We start from the raw sequence: 22,420 nt of genomic DNA on the forward strand, positions 1-22,420 counted from the left end.
TAGTGACAGCAATGCAACTTTTGGTATTCGTTCTATCTTCATTTCCACAATTTCTTCAATCTCCAAAAACACCATCTTCCACAATTTCTGAACATAGTTACATTCCCACCACATATGCAAATACGTTCCTTTAACCCCACAACCTCTCCAACAATTTTCTGATTGCTGATTGTTTATCTTATTCAATCTAACCAGAGTTAGGTACCACCTCCATACAATTTTATAATAATTCTCTTTTATTCTTACTGACATATTTCTCAACGCTCTTTGTTTCCATAATCCCTTTCTATATTTGTCCCAACTTGTCATGTGCATCTGGTGAGTTTGGTTCACTTACCTCATTGGGAAGCTACCGTTACGGCCCGTTTTGCACAATACGATTTTTTTCCGGAATGGGTATCTGAACGTCATTTCGGGGCAACTTATGGAGCTTTCTATATTTGTCCCACCTTGTCATGTGCATTTGGTGAGTTTGGTTCACTTACCTCATTGGGAAGTTGCCGTTACGGCCCAATTTGTGCAATACGCGTTTTTGCCCAGAAAGGGTATCTGAACGTGGTTTCGGGGTAACTTTTGGAGCTTTCTATATTTGCCCCACCTAGTTATGTGCATATGTTGAGTTTGGTTCACTTCCCTTATTGGGAAGCTGTCGTTACGGCCCATTTTGCGCAATACGCGTTTTTGCCAGGAACGGGTAACTGAACGTGGTTTTGGGGCAACTTTTGGAGCTTTCTTTATTTGTCCTACCTTGTCATGTGCATCTGGTGAGTTTGGTTCACTTACCTCATTGGGAAGGTGCCGTTACGGCCCATTTTCGCAATACGCGTTTTCTGCTGGAAAGGGTATCTGAACGTGGTTTGGGGGCAACTTTTGGAGCTTTCTTTATTTGTCCCAAATTGTCATGTGTATCTGGTGAGTTTGGTTCACTTCCCTTATTGGGAAGGTGCCGTTACGACCTGTCTCTTTGTTGCCGTTTGTTTCAAAGATCCTGGAGCGTGCGGTCTACTCTCGCTGTCTTGACTTTCTTTCTAGTAACTCTGCTTTGGATCCTTTTCAATCTGGATTCCGTCCTCTGCATTCCACCGAAACAGCCCTTACTAAGATCACCAATGATCTCCTTACTGCTAAGTCTAAAGGCCATTATTCCGTTCTTATTCTCCTTGATCTAACTGCAGCCTTTGACACGGTTGATCATGATCTTCTCTTAGATTCCCTTCATGACCTTGGATTTTGTGGCTCTGTCTATAACTGGTTTGCCTCCTATCTAGCGGGTCGCTCTTTCAGCGTGTTGACTAATGGCAGCTCGTCTTCCTCCTTTCCCCTTTCAGTAGGGGTTCCGCAAGGCTCGGTGCTTGGCCCGTTGTTGTTTTCCTTATACATGTTGCCCTTGGGCAAGCTTATTCAATCTCATGGCCTCCAATATCATCTGTATGCCGATGATACACAACTATATCTGTCATCTCCGGAACTTTCTCCTGATGTTCACGATCGTATCTCGGCATGTCTTTCAGATATCTCAGCTTGGCTGCTTCATCGTCGCTTGAAACTTAACATGGCAAAGACTGAATTGCTTGTTTTTCCTCCTAAACCTTCTCCTCATCTCTCATTCTCTCTTACTGTCAATGATGTTACGCTTACTCCGATCAAGGAAGCTCGTAGCCTTGGCTTTATATTTGACTCCTCGCTCTCCTTTATTCCTCATATTGAGGCAGTAGCTAAATCGTCGATTTTTCCTGTATAATATTGCCAGGATTCGATCATTTTTGTCTGTCTCTTCTGCCAAGACGCTTGTTCATGCACTGGTTATTTCACGGTTGGACTACTGCAACCTTCTTCTCTCTGGCCTTCCTTCTTCTCACATCAGTCCGTTGGTTTCTGTTCACCACTCTGCCGCAAAGATCATCTTCTTGGCTCGCCGCTCCGACCATGTTACTCCGCTTCTGAAATCTCTTCATTGGCTTCCAATTCACTTCAGAATCCAATATAAACTTCTGTTAACCTTCAAAGCTTTTCACGGTCTAGCTCCTTCCTATCTCTCCTCTCTCATCTCACACTATTGCCCCGCTCGTGCTCTTCGCTCCTCTGATGCCATGTTTCTCGCCTGCCCAAGGGCCTCTACTTCCCTTGCTCGGCTTCGTCCATTTTCGTTTGCTGCCCCTTACGCCTGGAACGCTCTTCCAGAACATTTGAGAACTACAAGTTCAACCGCAGCTTTTAAAGCTCAACTAAAAACTTTTTTTTTTCCTAAAGCTTTTAAAACTTGATGTTGTGCAGACTTCTACTGTTACTTTCTATTGATACTTTTACCCTACCCTGTGCCTGCTTACCCTACCCAGTACCTGTTTGCATTCTCTACCCCTCCTTATTGTTTTACTATGCTTTTATAAGATTATAAGCCTATGCGGCAGGGTCTTGCTATTTACTGTTTTACTCAGTACAGCACCATGTACATTGATGGTGCTATATAAATAAATAAATAATAATAATAATAATAATAATAATAATAATAATAATAATAATAGCAACAATAATTTGCGCAATACGCGTTTTTGCCAGGAACGGGTAACTGAACGTAGTTTTCGGGCAACTTTTGGAGCTTTCTATATTTGTCCCAACTTGTCATGTGCATCTGGTGAGTTTGGTTCACTTAACTCATTGGGAAGCTGCCGTTACGGCCCGTTTTGCGCAATACGAGTTTTTGCCGGAAAGGGTATCTGAACGTGGTTTGGGGGCAACTTTTGGAGCTTTCTGTATTTGTCCCAACTTCTCATGTGCATCTGGTGAGTTTGGTTCACTTACCTCATTGGGAAGCTGCCGTTACGGCCCATTTTACGCAATACACGTTTTTGACCGGAACGGGAATCTGAATGTGGTTTGGGTGTAACTTCTGGAGCTTTCTATATATGTCCCACCTTGTCTTGTGCATCTAGTGAGTTTGGTTCACTTACCTCATTGGGAAGGTGCCGTTATGGCCCATTTTGGCAATACGCGTTTTCCGCATGAACGGGTATTAGAACGTGGTTTTGGGGCAACTTTTGGAGCTTTCTATATTTGCCCAACTTGTCATGTGCATCTGGATAGTTTGGTTCACTTACCTCTTTGGGAAGTTGCCGTTACGGCTCAATTTGCGTAATACGCGTTTTTGCGCAAAACGGGTATCTGAACGTGGTTTTGGGGTAACTTTTGGAGCTTTCTATATTTCCCCCCCTAGTTCTGCTCATCTGGTGAGTTTGGTTCACTTACCTCATTGGGAAGCTGCCGTTACGGCCGATTTTGCGCAATACGCGTTTTTGCCAGGAACGGGTAACTGAATGTGGTTTTGGGGCAACTTTTGAAGCTTTCTATATTTGTCCTACCTTGGCATGTGCATCTGGTGAGTTTGGTTCACTTACCTCATTGGGAAGGTGCCGTTACGGCCCATTTTCGCAATACGCGTTTTCTTCCGTAAAGGGTATCTGAACGTGGTTTGGGGGCAACTTTTGGAGCTTTCTGTATTTGTCACAACTTGTCATGTGTATCTGGTGTGTTTGGTTCACTTTCGTCATTGGGAAGCTGCTTTTAAGGCCCGTTTTGCGCAATACGCGTTTTTTCCGAGAACGGGTATCTGAACGTGGTTTTGGTGTAACTTTAGGAGCTGTCTATATTTGTCCCAACTTGTCATGTGCATCTGGTGAGTTTGGTTCACTTAACTCATTGGGAAGCTGCCGTTACGGCCCGTTTTGCGCAATACGAGTTTTTGCCGGAATGGGTATCTGAACGTCTTTTCGGGGCAACTTATGGAGCTCTCTATATTTGCCTAACCCTAACGCGGTTAGGTTCCTGGTTAGGGTTAGGTTCCGGGTTAGGGTTAGGGTTAGGTTCCGGGTTAGGGTTAGTTTCCAGTTTAGGGTTAGGTTCCGGGTTAGGGTTAGGTTCCGGGTATGGGTTAGGGTTAGGGTGAGGTTCCGGGTTAGGGTTAGGTTCCGGGTTAGGGTTATTGTAAGGTTCCGGGTTAGGGTTAGAGTTATGTTCCGGGTTAGGGTTAGGTTCCGGGTTAGGGTTAGGGTTAGGTTCCGGGTTAGGTTCCGGGTTAGGTTCAGGGTTAGGTTCCGGGTTAGGTTCCGGGTTAGGGTTAGGTTCCGGGTTACGTTCCGGGTTAGGTTCGGGGTTAGATTCTGGGTTTTGTTCCAGGTAAGGTTCCGGGTAAGGTTCCGGGTTAGGTTCCAGGTTAGGGTTAGGTTCCGGATTAGGGTTAGGGTTAGGGTTAGGTTTTGGATTAGGTTCCGGGTTAGGGTTAGGTTCCGGGTTAGGGTTAAGGTTAGGGTTAGGTTCTGCGTTAGGTTCCGTGGTTGGTTCCTGGTTAGGGTTAGGTTCCGCGTTAGGGTTAGGTTCCGGGTTATGGGTTAGGTTCCGGGTTAGGGTTAGGGTTAGGGATAGGGTTAGGGTTAGGGTTAGGGTTAGGGTTAGGGTTAAGGTTAGGGTTAGGGTTAGGGTTAGGGTTAGGGTTAGGGTTAGGGTTAGGGTTAGGGTTAGGGTTAGGGTTAGGGTTAGGGTTAGGGTTAGGGTTGTGCTCGCTTTGGCAGCACATATACTAAAATTGGAACGATACAGGGAAGATTAGCATGCCCCTGCGCATCTGGTGAGTTTGGTTCACTTACCTCATTGGGAAGTTGCCGTTACGGCCCGTTTTGCGCAATACAAATTTTTGACAGAAAGGGTATCTGAACGTTGTTTGGGGGCAACTTTTGGAGCTTTCTGTATTTGTCCCAACTTGTCATGTGCATCTGGTGAGTTTGGTTCACTTACCTTATTGGGAAGCTGCCGTTACTAGGGATGTGCTCCGCTCCGATTAGGAGCGTAGAAGCAGTAGCGGATTGGCCTGCTCCGCCTTACCCAGAGGCGGAGTAGGAGCGGACCGCGGACCCCCTAGAAGCAAGGCGAAGAGAAGCGACCATTTTTCGGAGCTCCGAGTTCAGTCGGAGCGCTCCGGTCGCCATCTTGAAAACATTTCGCCATAGGATTGCATTGCGGCAAATAATCGCGCATAACTACGTTGTTTTTGAAGCTATCGTTCTGGAAATTCTTGTGCACAGAGAGTCGTGGATGGGGGTCATTTTGAGACCACTCTCACCTCTCTGCGTGCTGTGGTTCACGTGCAATATTTTTTTAAAAATCGGGTCAACCGCGGGGCTCAAACTGCGTTTCGGCTTTTCGCCCATAGGATTGCATTGAGGGAAAGAATCGGGGATAACTGGGGGGGGGGTTTAAGCTATCGTTCTGAAAATTCTTGTGCACAGAGAGTCGTGGATGGGGGTCATTTTGAGACCACTCTCAACTTTCTGCATCGTACGGGTCGCGGGCTAGAAGTTTTTTAAAAATAGGGTCAACCGCGGGGCTCCGTTTCGGCTTTTCGCCCATAGGATTGCATTGAGGGAAAGAATCGGGGATAACTGGGGGGGGGTTTAAGCTATCGTTCTGAAAATTCTTGTGCACAGAGAGTCGTGGATGGGGGTCATTTTGAGACCACTCTCAACTTTCTGCGTGCTGTGGTTCACGTGCAATATTTTTTTAAAAATCGGGGTTTGGGTTTTTTTTTTTTATTATTATTATTTTTTTGGAAGCGATGACAGGCACATTCAACTCCCAATCCTGATGAGAATTCATCTCCTCAGAAAGCATCCTCCTCCAATCCCAGCGTTGGAGGGGGGACTAAGGCAGACCCACCCTGAGAACTTTCTGTTTTGTGTCTCTTTGTGGGTTGGCGTTCGTGGAGGGAACACTTACTTAGCTAGTGCTCCTGCTTTGGAGATAGATTAATTTAATATAGGTTTAGTTTGGCGCGTGTGTGTGTTTGTTTGCTTCTTTCTGACTTGTAGCTTAGTTTGCCCTGTGTTTTCCCCTTACTTTGATTTAATATAAACTTTATTTTTGAATTTTGGAGTGTGTGGTTGGGTTGGTTGCCCCCCCCCTTCCCTGTATTAAAGCCTGACTGTTCTGCTTTTGTGAAAGCTTTCTTTTGAAAGCATACACACACTTTTTGTCCCATTTCCCTACATTTATATTCTTAAACATATTTTATTATATTCTTTCACATAGTCCATTAGTATATATTCTCATACATATTATATTAGTATTCATATTTTGTTCTTCTTATAGTAGTGGTTGGTTCTTTTTCCCCCTCCCCTCTCTTAAATCCTGATTGTGTTTCCTTCTATCTTCTATATACCAAATATACCAAAAAAATTGGATTCTCTTTTTCTTCTCTGTGTAACTTCGACGGAGTGGGCTGCTTTTGTCAAGTTCAACAGGCAGCCACAGATTGAGCATTTTGGGGAAAGCATACGCACACCATTTCCCTATTCTTAAACATATTATTATTATATTCTTTGACATAGTCTTAGTAGTCTATTAGTATACATTCTCATACATATTAGTAGTAGTATTCATATTTTGTTCTTCTTATAGTAGTGGTTGTCCCATTTCTTGTCCCATTTCCCTACATTTATTAGTAATATTCTAAAACATATTATTATATTCTTGTAGATATTCTTAGTAGTATATTCTCATACATATTAGTAGTAGTATATTTTATTGTTCTTGTCCCATTTCCCTACATTTAAACATATTATATTCTTCTTATACATATTCTTAGTAGTACCTTATACATAGTATTAGTAGTATTAATATTTTGTTAGTCATCATGAAAAGAGAAAGCAGGCGTGCTGAAAGCAGCAAGGCTCAGTCTGCCAGCAGGGCTTCCTCTCCTCCTGTGAAACTCAAACGGGCAACTCCTTGGCTGACTGCTCCAAAACAGAAGCAGGACAAGCAGCAGGCAGAGCCACTCTCTTCTGCAACTTGTGCCCGGCGTTCTCTTTTTGAGGGTGGGAATGGGAAAAGTGCCCGTTTGCAAGAGGCACGTGGCAGCAGTGCCATTAGAGGAGGAGGAGTATCCCCAACTCCTTCATTCTCCTTTCAGCCCACGAGCCCGCTGATGGACCTAGACGAGGTCCTCAGCACAGTGGAGGGGGGGGAGGAGGAGGAGGCGGTGGGCCTCCAGGATGTGGGGGCTGAGGAGGAGCAGCAGCAGGCCGAGGCTCTCTCCCCAGTCTCATCCCACACCCCTGTTTCTGTGGCAACACCAGAGAGCTCAGGCGGGCAATTGGTGGTGTCACCACAGAAACGAAAGACAAGCATCGTGTGGGACCACTTTGAGTTGGGAGCGGATCCCCGCTTTGCTGTCTGTCGCCACTGCAAACTCAGCCTAAGCAGGGGTTCATCGACAGGGCATTATGGAACCAGCAGCATGAAGATGCATCTTCATAGGCAGCACCAGGCGATCTTGCTGGGGAAAGAGGCGGGCAAGGCGACTGGTTCCAGGGGAAAGCCGAAGGCTGCTGCTGGCACTGCCACTCTAAGCTCTCCATCTCCCATCCCCACAAGGGTTAGGCAGGCAACCCTGCAGGACATGGGGTGGGGGAAGTATTGACCCACAAGATGGCGTTTTCCAATGCCCACCCAGGGTGCTACTGTGTTGGGGCATCTGCCGGGACTGACTCCTCCCCAATACTAGATCTATGACATGTCACTCTGCCTGCCCCTCTGCTAGCCTGTCCTCCTCGGTGACCGACTCGCTGGGATGGTTTGCGTTTGCAATGCGTGACTAACTGCAATGCTGGCTTAGAAACCAGCCATCACTTCCTTGTGCCCCCAGAAATGCCCGCAGCCTGCCTGCCTGCCTGCCCGCCTCCCCCGGGGTGCTGCTGTGGTGGGGCATCTGCCAGGACTGACTCCTCGCCTACTCTGCCTGCCTCTCTGCCCGCCTGGTGCCTGGTTTGCTCCCAATCGTCCTCCTCTGTGCCCCTCAAGGCGTAACTGCTGGCTTAGAAAGAAACAACCAGCCATCTTTGCCTCACTTTGCGCCCACTTATGGGTTGGTTTGCTATGCGTTAGTGCTCAAGCCATCCTTGCGGCACTACAATGCATGCTGCCTGCCTGCTTTCCATTGATGGTGCTATATAAATAAATAATAATAATAATAATAATTCTCCCCTTCCCGCCTTGCAGCGATGGTGTATGTGTCTTGCTTTGACTAAGGGGAGAAGTCCTTCCTGCGCTCACTTAGACTTTATCAAATTCAATAATCCCTTTTTCAAATGTGCCAGAAGATTTAGGGTTATCTCGTGGCATGTTGGGATTGCCTTGGAACTGGCCCCATTGAGCTGTCTGCAATTGCAACTTTAAATCCCTGACATACTGGAGTGTTCAAATTTCAAAAGTTCCCCTAACATCAGGGGATGATGGGATTGCCTTGAAACTTGGTGTCCATGGGGACACATGGGTAAGCTGTCATGGGACCAAAGGATAGGTTTCTAACGTGCAAATTGACGTAGTTGTAGAATGGGACTTGATTTGGGGTGAGTTAAAAAGTTTAAGCCGCGCCAAAAATCAGGGGATGATGGGATTTGCTTGCAACTTGGCGTGCATGTGGACACATGGATAAGCTCTCCTGGTGCCGAGTTTGAGGTTTCTAACATGCAAATTGACGGAGCTATCCCAAGGGGTGTGAATGGGGTGCCCGATTTTCATAAATTCCCCAAAAATCAGGGGATGATGGGATTGCCTTGAAACTTGGCGTGCATGTGGACACGTGGATAAGCTATCATGGTGCTGAGTTTGAGGTTTCTAACGTGCAAATTGACGTAGTTGTAGAATGGGACAATTTGGGGTGAGTTAAGCCATGCCAAAAATCAGGGGATGATGGGATTTGCTTGCAACTTGGCGTGCATGTGGACACATGGATAAGCTCTCCTGGTGCCGAGTTTGAGGTTTCTAACATGCAAATTGACGGAGCTATCCCAAGGGGTGTGAATGGGGTGCCCGATTTTCATAAATTCCCCAAAAATCAGGGGATGATGGGATTGCCTTGAAACTTGGCGTGCATGTGGACACGTGGATAAGCTATCATGGTGCTGAGTTTGAGGTTTCTAACGTGCAAATTGACGGAGCTATCTAAAGGGGTGTGAATTAGGGTTATGGGAGGTGCGTTAGAGGGTAGAGCCGCGCCAAAAATCAGGGGATGATGGGATTTGCTTGCAACTTGGCGTGCATGTGGACACATGGATAAGCTGCCCTGGTGCCGAGTTTGAGGTTTGTAACATGCAAATTGACGGAGCTATCCCAAGGGGTGTGAATGGGGTGCCCGATTTTCAAAAATTCGCCAAAAATCAGGGGATGATGGGATTGCCTTGAAACTTGGCGTGTGTGTGTATACGCCCATGAGGTGTCATGGTGCCAAACGTGAGGTTTCTAACTTCAACGGAAAAAAAGTTGTTTACTTTTTTAGCTTTCAATGCAAGCCTATGGGGGGGCAAAAACGGAGCTCCGGATCCGATCCGGAGCTCCGGGCGGAGCGGAGCGGAAGTGGGCGGAGCGGGGGCGGGGCGGAGCGACCCGCTCCGAAAAATGGCGGATCTGCAAGTGAAGCGGAGCGGGGGGTCCGTGCACACCCCTAGCCGTTACGGCCCGTTTTGCGCAATACGAGTTTTTGCCGGAATGGGTATCTGAACGTCTTTTCGGTGCAACTTATGGAGCTCTCTATATTTGCCTAACCCTAACGCGGTTAGGTTCCTGGTTAGGGTTAGGTTCCGGGTTAGGGTTAGGGTTAGGTTCCGGGTTAGGGTTAGTTTCCGGTTTAGGGTTAGGTTCCGGGTTGGGATTAGGTTCCGGGTTAGGTTTAGGGTTAAGGTGAGGTTCCGGGTTAGGGTTAGGTTCCGGGTTAGGGTTAGGGTTAGGTTCCGGGTTAGAGTTAGAGTTATGTTCCGGGTTAGGGTTAGGTTCCGGGTTAGGGTTAGGGTTAGGTTCCGGATTAGGGTCAGGTTCCGGGTTAGGGTTAGTGTTAGGTTCCGGGTTAGGGTTAGGTTCCGGGTTAGATTCCGGGTTAGGTTCTGGGTTAGGTTCCGGGTTAGGTTCCGGGTTAGGTTCCGGGTTAGGTTCCGGGTTAGGGTTAGGTTCCGGGTTAGGTTCCGGGTTTTGTTCCAGGTTAGGTTCTGGGTTAGGTTCCGGGTTAGGTTACGGGTTAGGGTTAGGTTCCGGAATAGGGTTAGGGTTAGGGTTAGGTTTCGGATTAGGTTCCAGTTACGTTCCGGGTTAGGGTTAGGTTCCGGGTTAGGGTTAAGGTTAGGGTTAGGTTCCGCGTTAGGTTCCGTGGTTGGTTCACGGTTAGGGTTAGGTTCTGGGTTAGGGTTAGGTTCCGGGTTATGGGTTAGTTTCCGGGTTAGGGTTAGGGTTATGGTTATGGTTAGGGTTAGGGTTAGGGTTAGGGTTAAGGTTAGGGTAAGGGTTAAGGTTAAGGTTAGGGTTAGGGTTAGGGTTAGGGTTATGGTTAGGGTTAGGGTTAGGGTTAGGGTTAGGGTTAGGGTTAAGGTTAGGGTTAGGGTTAGGGTTAGGGTTAGGGTTAGGGTTAGGGTTAGGTTTAGGGTTAGGGTTAGGGTTAGGGTTAGGGTTGTGCTCGCTTTGGCAGCACATATACTAAAATTGGAACGATACAGAGAAGATTAGCATGCCCCTGCGCATCTGGTGAGTTTGGTTCACTTACCTCATTGGGAAGTTGCCGTTACGGCCCGTTTTGCGCGATAAGAGTTTTTGCTAGAAAGGGTATCTGAACGTTGTTTGGGGGCAACTTTTGGAGCTTTCTGTATTTGTCCCAACTTGCCATGTGCATGTGGTGAGTTTGGTTCACTTACCTTATTGGGAAGCTGCCGTTACGGCCCGTTTTGCGCAATACGAGTTTTTGCCGGAATGGGTATCTGAACGTCTTTTCGGGGCAACTTATGGAGCTCTCTATATTTGCCTAACCCTAACGCGGTTAGGTTCCTGGTTAGGGTTAGGTTCCGGGTTAGGGTTAGTGTTAGGTTCAGGGTTAGGGTTAGTTTCCAGTTTAGGGTTAGGTTCCGGGTTAGGGTTAGGTTCCGGGTATGGGTTAGGGTTAGGGTGAGTTTCCGGGTTAGGGTTAGGTTCCGGGTTAGGGTTATTGTAAGGTTCCGGGTTAGGGTTAGAGTTATGTTCCGGGTTAGGGTTAGGTTCCAGGTTAGGGTTAGGGTTAGGTTCCGGGTTAGGTTCCGTGTTAGGTTCAGGGTTAGGTTCCAGGTTAGGGTCCGGGTTAGGTTCCGGGTTAGGGTTAGGTTCCGGGTTACCTTCCGGGTTAGGTTCGGGGTTATATTCCGGGTTTTTTTCCAGGTAAGGTTCCGGGTTAGGTTCCGGGTTAGGTTCCAGGTTAGGGTTAGGTTCCGGATTAGGGTTAGGGTTAGGGTTAGGTTTTGGATTAGGTTCCGGGTTAGGGTTAGGTTCCGGGTTAGGGTTAAGGTTAGGGTTAGGTTCCGCGTTAGGTTCCGTGGTTGGTTCCTGGTTAGGGTTAGGTTCCGCGTTAGGGTTAGGTTCCGGGTTATGAGTTAGGTTCCGGGTTAGGGTTAGGGTTAGGGTTAGGGTTAGGGTTAGGGTTATGGTTAGGGTTAAGGTTAGGGTTAGGGTTAGGGTTAGGGTTAGGGTTAGGGTTAGGGTTAGGGTTAGGGTTAGGATTATGGTTAGGGTTAGGGTTAGGGTTGTGCTCGCTTTGGCAGCACATATACTAAAATTGGAACGATACAGGGAAGATTAGCATGCCCCTGCGCATCTGGTGAGTTTGGTTAACTTACCTCATTGGGAAATTGCCGTTACGGCCCGTTTTGCGCAATACAAATTTTTGCCAGAAAGGGTATCTGAACGTTGTTTGGGGGCAACTTTTGGAGCTTTCTGTATTTGTCCCAACTTGTCATGTGTATCTGGTGAGTTTGGTTCACTTACCTTATTGGGAAGCTGCCGTTACGGCCCGTTTTGCGCAATACGAGTTTTTGCCGGAATGGGTATCTGAACGTCTTTTCGGTGCAACTTTTGGAGCTCTCTATATTTGCCTAACCCTAACGCGGTTAGGTTCCTGGTTAGGGTTAGGTTCCGGCTTAGGGTTAGGGTTAGGTCCCCGGGTTAGGGTTAGTTTCCGGTTTAGGGTTAGGTTCCGGGTTAGGATTAGGTTCCGCGTTAGGTTTAGGGTTAAGGTGAGGTTCCGGGTTAGGGTTAGGTTCCGGGTTAGTGTTAGGGTTAGGTTCCGGGTTAAAGTTAGAGTTATGTTCCGGGTTAGGGTTAGGTTCTGGGTTAGAGTTAGGGTTAGGTTCCGGATTAGGGTCAGGTTCCGGGTTAGGGTTAGTGTTAGGTTCCGGGTTAGGGTTAGGTTCCGGGTTAGATTCCGGGTTAGGTTCTGGGTTAGGTTCCGGGTTAGGTTCCGGGTTAGGTTCCGGGTTAGGTTCCGGGTTACGGTTAGGTTCCGGGTTAGGTTCCGGGTTTTGTTCCAGGTTAGGTTCTGGGTTAGGTTCCGGGTCAGGTTCCGGGTTAGGGTTAGGTTCCGGATTAGGGTTAGGGTTAGGGTTAGGTTTCGGATTAGGTTCCAGTTACGTTCCGGTTAGGGTTAGGTTCCGGGTTAGGGTTAAGTTTAGGGTTAGGTTCCGCGTTAGGTTCCGTGGTTGGTTCACGGTTAGGGTTAGGTTCTGGGTTAGGGTTAGGTTCCGGGTTATGGGTTAGTTTCCGGGTTAGGGTTAGGGTTATGGTTATGGTTAGGGTTAGGGTTAGGGTTAGGGTTAAGGTTAGGGTAAGGGTTAAGGTCAGGGTTAGGGTTAGGGTTAGGGTTAGGGTTAGGGTTAGGGTTAGGGTTAGGTTAGGGTTAAGGTTAGGGTTAGGGTTAGGTTCCGGGTTATGGGTTAGGTTCCGGGTTAGGTTCCGGGTTAGGGATAGGGTTAGGGTTAGGGTTAGGGTTAGGGTTAGGGTTAGGGTTAGGGTTAGGGTTGTGCTCGCTTTGGCAGCACATATACTAAAATTGGAACGATACAGAGAAGATTAGCATGCCCCTGCGCATCTGGTGAGTTTGGTTCACTTACCTCATTGGGAAGTTGCCGTTACGGCCCGTTTAGTGCGATAAGAGTTTTTGCTAGAAAGGGTATCTGAACGTTGTTTGGGGGCAACTTTTGGAGCTTTCTGTATTTGTCCCAACTTGCCATGTGCATCTGGTGAGTTTGGTTCACTTACCTTATTGGGAAGCTGCCGTTACGGCCCGTTTTGCGCAATACGAGTTTTTGCCGGAATGGGTATCTGAACGTCTTTTCGGGGCAACTTATGGAGCTCTCTATATTTGCCTAACCCTAACGCGGTTAGGTTCCTGGTTAGGGTTAGGTTCCAGGTTAGGGTTAGGGTTAGGTTCCGGGTTAGGGTTAGATTCCGGTATAGGGTTAGGTTCCGGGTTAGGGTTAGGTTCCGGGTTAGGGTTAGGGTTAGGGTGAGGTTCCGGGTTATGGTTAGCTTCCGGGTTAGGGTTAGGGTTAGGTCCCGGGTTAGGGTTAGAGTTATGTTCCGGGTTAGGGTTAGGTTCCGGGTTAGGGTTAGGGTTAGGCTCTGGGTTAGGGTTAGGTTCCGGGTTAGGGTTAGTGTTAGGTTCCGGGTTAGGGTTAGGTTCCGTGTTAGGTTCCGGGTTAGGTTCTGGGTGAGGTTGTGGGTTATGTTCCGGGTTAGGGTTAGGTTCCGTGTTAGGTTCCGTGTTAGGTTCAGGGTTAGGTTCCGGGTTAGGGTCCGGGTTTTCTTCCAGGTTAGGTTCTGGGTTAGGTTCCGGGTTAGGGTTAGGTTCCGGATTAGGGTTAGGGTTAGGGTTAGGTTTCGGATTAGGTTCCAGTTACGTTCCGGGTTAGGGTTAGGTTCCGGGTTAGGCTTAAGGATAGGGTTAGGTTCCGCGTTAGGTTCCGTGGTTGGTTCACGGTTAGGGTTAGGTTCCGGGTTATGGGTTAGGTTCCGTGTTAGGGTTAGGGTTAGGGTTAGGGTTTGGGTTAGGGTTAGGGTTAGGGTTAGGATTAAGGTTAGGGTTAGGGTTAAGGTTAAGGTTAGGGTTAGGGTTAGGGTTAGGGTTACGGTTAGGGTTAGGGTTAGCGTTAGGGTTAGGGTTAAGGTTAGGGTTAGGGTTAGGGTTAGGGTTAGGGTTAGGGTTAGGGTTAGGGTTAGGGTTGTGCTCGCTTTGGCAGCACATATACTAAAATTGGAACGATACAGTGAAGATTAGCATGGCCCCTGCGCATCTGGTGAGTTTGGTTCACTTACCTCATTGGGAAGTTGCCGTTATGGCCCAATTTGCGCAATAAGAGTTCTTGCCCGGAACGGGTATCTGAACGTTTGTTTTGGTGCAACTTTTGGAGCTTTCTATATATGTCCCACCTTGTCTTGTTCATCTAGTGAGTTTGGTTCACTTACCTCATTGGGAAGGTGCCATTATGGCCCATTTTCGCAATACACGTTTTCCGCATGAACGGGTATTAGAACGTGGTTTTGGGGCAACTTTTGGAGCTTTCTATATTTTCCCCACCTAGTTCTGTGCATCTGGTGAGTTTGGTTCACTTACCTCATTGGGAAACTGCCGTTACGGCCGATTTTGCGCAATACGCGTTTTTGCCTGGAACGGGTAACTGAACGTGGTTTTATGGCAACTTTTGGAGCTTTCTATATTTCTCCTACCTTGGCATGTGCATCTGGTCAGTTTGGTTCACTTACCTCATTGGGAAGGTGCCGTTACGGCCCATTTTCTCAATACGCTTTTTTTGCCGGAAAGGGTATCTGAACGTGGTTTGGGGGCAACTTTTGGAGCTTTCTGTATTTGTCCCAACTTGTCATGTGTATCTGGTGTGTTTGGTTCACTTTCTTCATTGGGAAGCTGCTTTTACAGCCCGTTTTGCGCAATACGTGTTTTTGCCGAAAACGGGTATCTGAACGCTGTTTTGGGGTAACTTTAGGAGCTGTCTATGTTTCTCCCAACTTGTTATGTGCATCTGGTGAGTTTGGTTCACTTCCCTTATTGGGAAGGTGCCGTTATGGCCCATTTTGAGCAATACACGTTTTCTGACGGAAAGGGTATCTGAACGTCGTTTTGGGGTAACTTTTGGAGCTTTCTATATTTGTCCCACCTTGTCTTGTGCATCTAGTGGGTTTGGTTCACTTACCTCATTGGGAAGGTGCCGTTACGGCCCATTTTCGCAATAACCGTTTTCCGCAGAACGGGTATCTGAACGTGGTTTCGGGCAACTTATGGAGCTTTCTATATTTGTCCCACCTAGTTATGTGCATCTGGTGAGTTTGGTGGACTTTCCTCAATGGGAAGCTGCTTTTACGTTACGTTTTGCGCAATACGCATTTTTGTCCAGAACGGGTTTCAGAATGTGGTTTGGAGGCAACTTTTGGAGCTTTCTATATTTGTCCCACCTAGTCATGTGCGTCTGGTGAGTTTGGTTCACTTTCCTCATTGGGAAGCTGCTTTTACGGCCCAATTTGCGCAATATGTGTTTTTGCCCAGAACGGGTATCTGAATGTGGTTTTGGGTAACTTATGGAGCTGTCTATATTTGTCCCAACTTGTCATGTGCATCTGGTGAGTTTGGTTCACTTACCTCATTGGGAAGCTGCCGTTACGGCCAGTTTTGCGCAATATGAGTTTTTGCCGGAATGGGTATTTGAACTTCTTTTCGGCGCAACTTATGGAGCTCTCTATACTTGCCTAACCCTAACGCGGTTATGTTCCAGTTTAGGGTTACGTTCCGGGTTAGGGTTAGGGTTAGGTTCCGGGTTAGGGTTAGTTTCCGGTTTAGGGTTAGGTTCCGGGTTAGGGTTAGGTTCCGTGTTAGGGTTAGGGTTAGGGTGGGTTCCGGTTTAGGGTTAGGTTCCGGGTTAGGGTTAGGGTTAAGTTTTGGGTTAGGGTTAGAGTTATGTTCCAGGTTAGGGTTAGGTTCCGGGTTAGGGTTAGGGTTAGGTTCCGGGTTAGGGTTAGGTTCCGGGTTAGGTTTAGGTTCCGGGTTAGGGTTAGGGTTAGGTTCCGGGTTAGGGTTAGGTTCCGGGTTAGGTTCCGGGTTAGGTTCTGGGTTAGGTTCCGGGTTAGGTTCGGGGTTAGGTTCCGGGTTAGGTTCCGGGTTTGGTTACGGGTTAGGGTTAGGTTCCGGGTTATGTTCCGGGTTAGGTTCGGGGTTAGGTTCGGGGTTAGGTTCGGGGTTAGGTTCGGGGTTTTGTTCCAGGTTAGGTTCCGGGTTAGGTTCCGGGTTAGGGTTAGGGTAAGGTGAGGGTTAGGGTTAGGGTTAGGGTCAGGGTTAGGGTTAGGGTTAGGGTTAGGGTTAGGGTTAGGGTTAGGTTCCGGGTTAGGGTTAGGTTCCGGGTTAGGGTTAGGTTCCGGGTTAGGGTTAGGGTTAGGGTTAGGGTTAGGGTTAGGGTTAGGGTTAGGGTTAGGGTTAGGGTTACGGTTAGGTTCCGGGTTAGGGTTAGGTTCCGGGTTAGGGTTAGGTTCCGGGTTAGGGTTAGGGTTAGGGTTAGGGTTAGGGTTACGGTTAGGGTTAGGGTTAGGGTTAGGGTTAGGGTTAGGATTAGGGTTAGGGTTAGGGTTGTGCTCGCTACGGCAGCACATAAACTAAAATTGAAACGATACAGAGAAAATTAGCATGGCCCCTGCGCATTGTCCTACCTTGTCATGTGCATCTGGTGAGTTTGGTTCACTTACCTCATTGGGAAGCTGACTTTACGGCCCGTTTTGCGCAATACAAGGTTTTGCGGAATGGGTCTCTGAACGTCGTTTCGGTGCAACTAATGGAGCTTTATATATTTGCCCCACCTTGTTATGTGCATCTGGTGAGTTTGGTTCACTTCCCTTATTGGGAACGTGCCGTTATGGCCCATTTGCGCAATACGCATTTTTGCCAGGGACAGGTAACTGAACGTAGTTTTCAGGCAACTTTTGGAGCTGTCTGTATTTGCCCCACTTGTCATGTGCATCTGGTGATTTTGGTTCACTTACCTCATTGGGAAGCTGCCGTTACGGCCCAATTTGCGCAATACGCGTTTTTACCCAGAACGGGTATCTGAACGTGGTTTCGTGGTAACTTTTGGAGCTTTCCATATTTGCCCCACCTAGTTATGTGCATATGGTGAGTTTGGTTCACTTCCCTTATTGGGAACGTGCCGTTATGGCCCATTTGCGCAATACGCATTTTTGCCAGGGACAGGTAACTGAACGTAGTTTACGGGCAACTTTTGGAGCTGTCTATATTTGCCCCACTTGTCATGTGCATCTGGTGATTTTGGTTCACTTACCTCATTGGGAAGCTGCCGTTACGGCCCATTTTGCGCAATACGAGTTTTATCTGGAATGGGTGTCTGAACGTCGTTTCTGGGCAACTTATGGAGCTTTCTATATTTGCCCCACCTTGTCATGTGCATCTGGTGAGTTTGGTTCACTTACCTCATTGGGAAGTTGCCGTTACGGCCAAATTTGCGCAATACGCATTTGTGCCCAGAATGGGTGTCTGAACGTGGTTTTGGGGCAACTTTTGGAGCTTTCTATATTTGTACTACCTTGTCATGTGTATTTGGTGAGTTTGGTTAACTTTCCTTATTGGGAAGGTGCCGTTACGGCCCAATTTGCGCAATACGCGTTTTTGCCCGGAACGGGTATCTGAACGTGGTTTTGGGGCAACTTTTGGAGCTTTCTATATTTGTCCCACCTTGTCATGTGCATCTGGTGAGTTTGCTTCACTTACCTCATTGGGAAGCTGCCGTTACGGCCCGTTTTGACCAATACGAGTTTTTGCCGGATTGGGTGTCTGAACGTAGTTTCTGGGCAACTTATGGAGTTTTCTATATTTTCCCCACCTTGTCATGTGCATCTGGTGAGTTTGGTTCACTTACCTCATTGGGAAGTTCCCGTTACGGCCCAATTTGCCCAATACGCATTTTTGCCCAGAACTGGTATCTGAACGTAGTTTTGGGGCAACTTTTGGAGCTTTCTATATTTGTCCTACCTTGTCATGTGCATCTAGTGAGTTTGGTTCACTTACCACATTGGGAAGGTGCCATTACAGCCCATTTTCTCAATACACGTTTTCCGCAAGAACGGGTACCTGAACGTGGTTTTGGGGTAAGTTTTGGAGCTGTCTATATTTGTCCCTTCCGTAAGAACGGGTGTAAGAACGTTCTTTTGGTGCAACTTTTGAAGCTTTCTATATTTGTCCCACCTTGTCATGTGCATACGGTGAATTTGGTTCACTTTCCTCATTGGGAAGCTGCTTTTACGGCCCAATATGCGAAATATGTGTTTTTCCCCAGAATGGGTATCTGAACGTGGTTATGGGTAACTTTTGTAGCTGTCTATATTTGTCCCAACTTGTCATGTGCATCTGGTGATTTTGGTTAATTTACCTCATTGGGAAGCTGTCGTTACGGCCCGTTTTGCGCAATACGCGTTTTTGCCGGAATGGGTAACTGAACGTCTTTTCGGGGCAACTTATGGAGCTTTCTATATTTGACTAACCCTAACCCGGTTAAGTTCCTGGTTAGGGTTAGATTCCAGGTTAGGGTTATGTTCCGGGTTAGGGTTATGTTCCGTGTTAGGGTTAGGGTTAAGTTCTGGGTTAGGGTTAGATTCCGGGTTAGGTTTAGGTTCCGGGTTAGGGTTAGGGTTAGGTTCCGGGTTAGGGTTAGGTTCCTGTTTAGGGTTAGGTTCCTGGTTAGGGTTAGGTTACGGGTTAGGGTAAGGGTTATGGTTAGTTTCCGGGTTAGGCTTAGTTTCTGTGTTTGGGTTAGGGTTAGGTTCCTGTTTAGGGTTAGTTTCCTAGTTAGGGTTAGGTTACGGGTTAGGGTAAGGGTTATGGTTAGTTTCCGGGTTAGGCTTAGTTTCTGGGTTTGGGTTAGGGTTAGGTTCCGGGTTAGGGTTAGGTTCCGGTTTAGGGTTAGGTTCCGGGTTAGGTTCCGGGTTAGGTTCCGGGTTAGGTTCCGGGTTAGGTTCCGGGTTAGGGTTAGGGTTAGGGTTAGGGTTAGGGTTAGGGTTAGGGTTAGGGTTAGGGTTAGGGTTAGGGTTAGGGTTAGGGTTAGGGTTAGGGTTAGGGTTAGGGTTAGGGTTAGGTTCCGGGTTAGGGTTAGGGTTAGGTTCCGGGTTAGGGTTAGGGTTAGGGTTAGGGTTAGGGTTAGGTTCCGGGTTAGGGTTAGGGTTAGGGTTAGGGTTAGGGTTAGGTTCCAGGTTAGGGTTAGGTTCCGGGTCAGGTTCCTGGTTAGGTTTAGGTTCCGGGTCAGGTTCCTTGTTAGGGTTAGGTTCCGGGTTAGGGTTAGGGTTAGGTTCCGGGTTAGGGTTAGGGTTAGGGTTAGGGTTAGGGTTAGGGTTGGGATTAGGGTTAGGGTTAGGTTCCGGGTTAGGGTTAGGGTTAGGGTTAGGGTTAGGATTGGGGTTAGGGTTAGGGTTACGGTTACGGTTACGGTTAGGGTTAGGGTTAGGTTTAGGGTTAGTGTTAGGGTTAGGGTTAGGGTTAGGGTTGTGCTCGCTTCGGCAGCACATATACTAAAATTGGAACGATACAGAGAAGATTAGCATGGCCCCTGCGCATCTGGTGAGTTTGGTTCACTTACCTCATTGGGAAGCTGACTTTACGGCCCGTTTTGCGCAATACGAGGTTTTGGCGGAATGGGTCTCTGAACGTCGTTTCGGGGCAACTAATGCAGCTTTATATATTTGCCCCACCTTGTCATGTGCATCTGGTGAGTTTGGTTCACTTACCTCATTGGGAAGTTGCCGTTACGGCCCAATTTGTGCAATACGAGTTTTTGCCAAGAACAGGTATCTGAACATGATTTGGGGGCAACTTTTGGAGCTTTCTATATTTGTCCTACCTTGTCATGTGCATTTGGTGAGTTTGGTTCACTTACCTCATTGGGAAGTTGCCGTTACGGCCCAATTTGGACAATACGCGTTTTTGCCGGAATGGGTATCTGAACGTCTTTTCGGGGCAACTTATGGAGCTTTCTATATTTGACTAACCCTAACCCGGTTAGGTTCCGGGTTAGGGTTAGTGTTAGGTTCCAGGTTAGGGTTAGGTTCCGGGTTAGGGTTAGGTTCCAGGTTAGGGTTAGGTTCCGGGTTAGGGTTATGTTCCGGGTTAGGGTTAGGGTTAAGTTCCGGGTTAGGGTTAGGTTCCGGGTAAGGTTTAGGTTCCGGGTTAGGGTTAGGGTTAGGTTCCGGGTTAGGGTTAGGTTCCTGTTTAGGGTTAGGGTTAGGGTTAGTTTCCGGGTTAGGCTTAGTTTCTGGGTTTGTGTTAGGGTTAGGTTCCGGGTTAGGGTTAGGTTCCGGGTTAGGGTTAGGTTCCGGGTTCGGGTTCAGGTTCGGGTTCGGGTTCGGGTTCGGGTTCGGGTTCGGGTTCCTCATTGGGAAGTTGCCATTACGGCCCAATTTGCGCAATACGCGTTTTTCCCCAGAACGGGTATCTGAACGTGGTTTCGTGGTAACTTTTGGAGCTTTCTATATTTGCCCCACCTAGTTATGTGCATATGGTGAGTTTGGTTCACTTCCATTATTGGGAAGGTCCCGTTATGGCCCATTTGCGCAATACACATTTTTGCCAGGGACAGGTAACTGAACGTAGTTTTCGGGCAACTTTTGGAGCTGTCTATATTTGTTCCAACTTGTCATGTGCATCTGGTGATATTGGTTCACTTACCTCATTGGGAAGCTGCCGTTACGGCCCATTTTGCGCAATACGAGTTTTAGCCGGAATGGGTGTCTGAACGTCGTTTCTGGGCAACTTATGGAGCTTTCTAAATTTGCCCCACCTTGTCATGTGCATCTGGTGAGTTTGGTTCACTTACCTCATTGGGAAGTTGCCGTTACGGCCAAATTTGCGCAATACGCAGTTGTGCCCAGAATGGGTGTCTGAACGTGGTTTTGGGGCAACAATTTTTGGAGCTTTTTATATTTGTGCTACCTTGTCATGTGTATTTGGTGAGTTTGGTTAACTTTCATCATTGGGAAGGTGCCGTTACGGCCCAATTTGCGTAATACGCGTTTTTGCCCGGAACGGGTATCTGAACGTGGTTTCGGGGTAACTTTTGGAGCTTTCTATATTTGCCCCACCTAGTTATGTGTATCTGGTGAGTTTGGTTCACTTCCGTTATTGGGAAGGTGCCGTTACGGCCCATTTTCGCAATACACGTTTTCTGCCGGAAAGGGTATCTGAACGTGGTTTGGGGGCAACTTTTGGAGCTTTCTGTATTTGTCCCAACTTGTCATGTGCATCTGGTGAGTTTGGTTCACTTACCTCATTGGGAACCTGCCGTTACGGCCCGTGTTGCGCAATACGAGTTTTTGCTGGAATGGGTATCTGAACGTCGTTTCGGGGCAACTTTTGGAGCTTTTATATTTGTCCCTTCCGCTAGAACAGGTGTTAGAACGTTTGGCGCAATATGCATTTTTGCCCAGAACGGGTTTCTGAATGTGGTTTGGGGGCAACTTTGTCATATATCTTGACTTCAGCAACGCTTTTGACAAAGTACCACATGACATTCTGATTAACAAACTAGCTAAAAGTGGGCTAGATGGAACAACTATTAGGTGGATCCACAGTTGGCTACAGAATCGGTATCAAAGAGTACTTATCAATGGAACCTTCTCAAACTGGGGAGAGGCAACGAGTGGGGTGCCGCAGGGCTCAGTCCTGGGCCCAGTGCTCTTCAACATTTTTATTAATGATTTGGACGAGGAGGTGCAGGGAACGCTGATCAAATTTGCAGATGACACCAAATTGGGTGGGATAGCTAATACCCTGGAAGACAGAAACAAACTTCAAAGTGATCTTGATAGGCTGGAGTGCTGGGCTGAAAACAACAGAATGAAATTTAATAGGGATAAATGCCAAGTTCTACATTTAGGGAATAGAAACCAAATGCACAGTTACAAGATGGGGGACACTTGGCTCAGCAATACTACAAACGAGAAAGATCTTGGAATTGTTGTAGATCACAAGCTGAATATGAGCCAACAGTGCGATATGGCTGCAAGAAAGGCAAATGCTATTTTGGGCTGCATTAATAGAAGTAAAGCTTCCAAATCACATGAGGTACTGGTTCCTCTCTATTCAGCCCTGGTTAGGCCTCATCTAGAGTATTGCGTCCAGTTCTGGGCTCCACAATTCAAGAAGGACGCAGACAAGCTGGAGCGTGTTCAGAAGAGGGCAACCAGGATGATCAGAGGTCTAGAAACAAAGCCCTATGAAGAGAGACTGAAAGAACTGGGCATGTTTAGCCTGGAGAAGAGAAGATTGAGGGGAGACTTGATAGCATTCTTGAAATACTTAAAAGGTTGTCAAACAGAGGAGGACCAGGATCTCTTCTCGATCCTCCCAGAGTGCAGGACAAGGAATAACGGGCTCCAGTTAAAGGAAGCCAGATTCCGGCTGGACATCAGGAAAAACTTCCTGACTGTTAGAGCAGTGCGACAGTGGAATCAGCTACCTAGGGAGGTTGTGGGCTCTCCCACACTAGAGGCATTCAAGAGGCAGCTGGACAACCATCTGTCAGGGATGTTTTAGGGT

General features: G+C 47.5%; 1 non-coding gene and 6 pseudogenes across 1 annotated transcript; all 7 read left to right on the plus strand.

The window, feature by feature from the left end:
- The first annotated feature begins 4,546 nt into the window (after nt 1-4,546).
- LOC134411804 (U6 spliceosomal RNA) lies at nt 4,547-4,614 on the plus strand (annotated as a pseudogene).
- A 5,868-nt stretch (nt 4,615-10,482) lies between these two features.
- LOC134411740 (U6 spliceosomal RNA) lies at nt 10,483-10,550 on the plus strand (annotated as a pseudogene).
- Nucleotides 10,551-11,578: 1,028 nt separating this feature from the next.
- LOC134411805 (U6 spliceosomal RNA) lies at nt 11,579-11,646 on the plus strand (annotated as a pseudogene).
- Nucleotides 11,647-12,847: 1,201 nt separating this feature from the next.
- LOC134411741 (U6 spliceosomal RNA) lies at nt 12,848-12,915 on the plus strand (annotated as a pseudogene).
- A 1,135-nt stretch (nt 12,916-14,050) lies between these two features.
- Nucleotides 14,051-14,119, plus strand: LOC134411669 (U6 spliceosomal RNA; annotated as a pseudogene).
- Nucleotides 14,120-16,458: 2,339 nt separating this feature from the next.
- Nucleotides 16,459-16,562, plus strand: LOC134411711 (U6 spliceosomal RNA). The gene has a single exon (XR_010026364.1). It is a non-coding gene; the product is annotated as a U6 spliceosomal RNA (small nuclear RNA).
- Nucleotides 16,563-19,374: 2,812 nt separating this feature from the next.
- Nucleotides 19,375-19,443, plus strand: LOC134411839 (U6 spliceosomal RNA; annotated as a pseudogene).
- Nucleotides 19,444-22,420: the final 2,977 nt, after the last annotated feature.

This window comes from Elgaria multicarinata, chromosome 20, assembly GCF_023053635.1.
Source record: "Elgaria multicarinata webbii isolate HBS135686 ecotype San Diego chromosome 20, rElgMul1.1.pri, whole genome shotgun sequence".
Lineage (NCBI taxonomy): Eukaryota > Metazoa > Chordata > Lepidosauria > Squamata > Anguidae > Elgaria > Elgaria multicarinata.